This window comes from Montipora foliosa, chromosome 1 (assembly GCF_036669935.1).
Source record: "Montipora foliosa isolate CH-2021 chromosome 1, ASM3666993v2, whole genome shotgun sequence".
In the NCBI taxonomy this organism is placed as follows: domain Eukaryota; kingdom Metazoa; phylum Cnidaria; class Anthozoa; order Scleractinia; family Acroporidae; genus Montipora; species Montipora foliosa.
The window spans coordinates 21,623,299-21,627,510 of NC_090869.1; the positions used below are offsets into that span (position 1 = coordinate 21,623,299).

The 4,212-nt window shown below is 39.4% G+C and overlaps 1 pseudogene; it reads left to right on the forward strand.

The window, feature by feature from the left end:
• Positions 1 to 341: 341 nt before the first annotated feature.
• The window catches only part of LOC137993131 (thyroxine 5-deiodinase-like), a 5,174-nt pseudogene continuing 1,303 nt past the window's right edge, over positions 342 to 4,212 (forward strand).

The window sequence follows — 4,212 nt, forward strand, 5'->3', positions numbered from 1 at the left end:
GAAAGGAAACTCAGCTCGCTTCCCGCCTTCACCGTCTAACCTACAAATTGCCGTTCGACCCATCTTGCGCCCAGCGGTTACGGAGATCAGAATCTAAAACCTCACTGATCTGAGAAAATCAGCACTTTACACTATCGTTTACAAGTCATTGAAAGGTCTTCGCAGCTTCTTTAAGACTTTCCTTGAATTCTGATTACAATCAAAACACAATTTGGCTGTCGCTTATATAATAAGGCTTGAGAGACAGGTAAATACAAAATTGGTCATGACCTTGCTCGCACTGTGATCAATTTCAGCCGCTCACGCTCCCTGTCTTCGCACGCAAATCGTCAACCGAGCTTTCAACGCGGCTATAGTTAGATCCAACACAAAAATAGAGCAAAAGTCGTGTCCACCAAATTGGCCCAAACAGCTGTCACTCTTCACTTCGACACAGGACGGATGGTTTCAACTCGGTTGGAAAAGGGTTTTGAAGGATTACAAACGTCACCGGAACTATTCATATGATTTATCAGTAAGATTTCAGTTTTACGTCGTTATCCTCAAATTTATCAGCGACGGACCACAACATGACACAACTATGTAACTTGCCGTGTTAGGACTCCAAAATTCTCTTTTTTTTTTTTTTTCAAGAAAAAGAGACGCAGATTTCGAGAAAAGGAACAGTGTTTGTAATGGCAATACGCACACCCTGGTCAATGATTCTGTTGTTGCATCCTGCCGAATTAGTGAAACCTGTTGACCTTTTCCTGAGTTGAATGATATCAGTACAAACAAATGTTGTATAAGAGAAGCTCTCGACTTACTCACAAATTCAGTTTTCTCGAGCATACTTTGCGTCGAGTAGGCACGCAGGGATGACGTTTGTCATCCAAAAAGTGCGCTCTTTGGCGATCTACTATCTTCTTGTTTTTGTCTTTTTTCTTGGGACTCTTCTAAGGGTGTTTCCGTTTTTCAAACGTCTCGTTTCTAATTTCATAGACACCGTGTTCGGGCTCAAAATGTCCCAGGACGATTACTGGGAATCTATGTTCAGCCGACAAATGCTAACTGGTCTGTGGAGGTGTATTGACCTGGACATTAATAAGAAAACCAAAGTTGGCACCAAGGCCTACAATTCCCCCCTGGTTTCCTTGGATGGGAAGACGTGCGTTCGTCTGCTAGATTGCTCGAAGCGAGGCCGTCCACTGGTGGTGAACTTCGGTAGCTCGACCTGACAGCCGTTTATGGCGAAGTTACGTGACTTCGGTGAAATTGTTCATGATTTTTCCAATATTGCAGACTTCGTGATCGTATACATTGAAGAAGCACATCCATCCGACGGCTGGGCACTCAAGGTTAGGTCCTCGTTACTTACTGGTACTATAATTTTTATCGCACTTTTTAAAATTTCCCGGAAAGCACTGACAGCCACCCACATGATTCGCCGGACATGATTCCAAAACAGGTAGTCAAATTTTTTTTCTCTGAAAAATGATCCACAAATGGAAAGCACAGTAAGCTACAGTAGAACCAGATTGCATGGTTTGGTCCATTTTAAAAGCCCTTTTTTTTTATTTTTTTCGTTCTCTTGTCAGCCCATAGTTAGTTGCCTGTCGGATCTACAAGAGTATTAGCAAGTGCGGATTAACATTTCTTAGTGGAAATGTTTTGAATGTTAAATAACCTTCGACGAGATACCATCACAAACGAATTGACGCGGACTAATCTAATTCAAAAAGTGCTAAGTTTTCTTTATGATGCTGACAAGTACAATCTAAAGAGCCAGTTCTTTCGGAGTTTTATGAGTTTATAAGTGAAAAGATTTGAGGATTTAGATGTACGAGGTTAGTTCAAGGCTCTCCGTTTTATTTGCAGTCCTCTAGAAAAAATTGACTCACATTACAAACATATCTTTCCATTCAGAGAAAACATACTGAATAAATACTAAGAAACCCCTTTCCCCCGAAAATACGTGTTCTGGTATGTGGAGATTGGATGTTACGTGATTTGCTTCAAACCATTGATTTTTTTATGGCTGCAAAGACCATCGTGAAAGCAGCCTTCTCCAGTAAAAAAACTGACAGAATTTATTAAACACACCTTTCTACTCATAGCAAATATAACGTTACGTAAATAAGGCTTAAAATTGAAATCTCCAGTTTGCTTCACCTTTTCAGGCAGTCATCCGTAATCAAACCTTATTCACATTTTCTATTCTGTTGGTCACAAATGGGAAAACGGGATAAGGAATCATAAGATTATCTCACTTTCGTTAAAGAAATCTCGTCTTTAGTGTATTGTCTACCGAACGTTCTTGGTTTATCTCTCAAAATTAAGGGAACTTTGGCCTTCCATAAGGATGTGCGTGCTCCTAACCGGATACGAAGACTTCCTTTCATGCAATCTTTATTATTATTTTTCCTTCACTTGTTTTACAAGCCTTTTGCGTAAGTTCTTTTCGTAACCTTGCTTTACTGAAATAAATTTCTGGATAACGAAAATCCTCCTGAAGATCTCTTAACATGTAGGTCAAAATTGATACTTGTTGCAAAATCGTTTGTTGTTTTAAAAGGCATGAATTCTCTACGACTTGCGCCATTTTATTTTATTTCTATGGCACGTTTTTTGCTTATTATAACCGTGATCTTCATGTATAGAGCACTGGCGATTTTGCATTTGCTTTACATCAAGTCAGTTTTTGGTGTTTCAAAGAATCTAAAGCGATTGAATGTTCTAGAAATATTTCAAATTAGGAATGAATGCAGTTTTTAGTCTTTTCCCTTCTATATTTTTTTCCCTTCCACCATCAGGAAAACCTCTCGTGTATTAGAGAGACTTGTTTTCTGGTTATTTGCCTGTCAACGACTTCATCTCTTTGCTTTCATGCAGAACAATTACAACATCCCCAAGCACCGTACACAAGAAGAAAGATGTGCGGCCGCTCGTTTTTTGTTATCCCACAATCCACCTTGTACAGTGAGAGTAGACAGCATGCTCGATGCAGCAAACTTGGCGTATGGTGCAAGCCCTGAAAGACTGTATATCATCCGAGAATCTCAAATCGTTTATCAAGGAGGACCTGGACCCATGTCATACAATACTCAAGAGGTTAGGGTTTGGCTTGAGAAATTCGCAGGCCAAAGGATAGCATGAGGGAAAAGACATGATTAACTTTGATTTGTCTGTCCCGAATTGTGCTATTGATCTGAAACAGACTTGGATGGCAGACTGATAACCTCCATGCAATTAAGGATTCTTTTGTATTTTTAATGTCCGTGGACATTAATTCATTTTAGAGAGAATATGGTTAACTATTATAAGATATGTATGATAAATTCTTTCAAATCCCTGGAAACTAAAGCAATTGACTCATTTAAAAAGGCCCTCTCTCTCTTTTGTGAAAATGTTTATTTTCGAGGGGATTAATTTTAGCGTCGCGGGCTTCGATTCATATTGCTTTAAAAAACGACGTTGAAAATGAGGTATTTGTAGTTTTGGGATTAGTTTTGAGATTTTCATGGTGCATTCTGACAAAGACAAAAACCAAAACCAAAAACGCTGCGGCCCCAAGCTATTCCATCATTTCTGAATTTCCTTTATTTTTAATTGTCTTCAAATCTCGTGCAATCATCTTAAAAAAATGTTTCGAAAGATCGAGCCTAAAACTGAAGTAACAACAGCTCCCTCGAGCAGTGACGAACATTCTACTTCGAATTGAAAACTTCACTCGCCTTCACCACGGATTAAACAGAGATAACTCAGTTTCCAAGGATAACCGTAGCAGCTAACTGTCCGCAGTTAATCTATTTGTTTGTCATTCTATTTAAGACTTGAGTCTAGCAGGCATCCCGATAAGTTGCATAAGGGCGTGGACAAACGGGAAATGTTTGGCGATCAAACAACATCAAACATTGTTTGTTGACCAAACTTCATGTTACCGTTTGGCCACATTGTTTGGTCCTGTTTGATCGTCTTCGGTCGTGTCTGATAAAACTTGAAGGCCATCAAACATTCGATCAAACAACTTAAAACATTTCTTTTGTTTTCGTGTTTGATGGGCGCACTTTTGTTCGTTTGACCAGCCGTATCAAACATGTTTGGCGCGCGCACGCTTTCCACAATTGCTCAGCCGCTTGTGTCCACGTGTTTTTTACGTATAATCTATTTTTGACCCATAGTTCTTTGCTTGTGGACTTTGATCTGAGTTAGATCAAACATGTTTTAACCGTT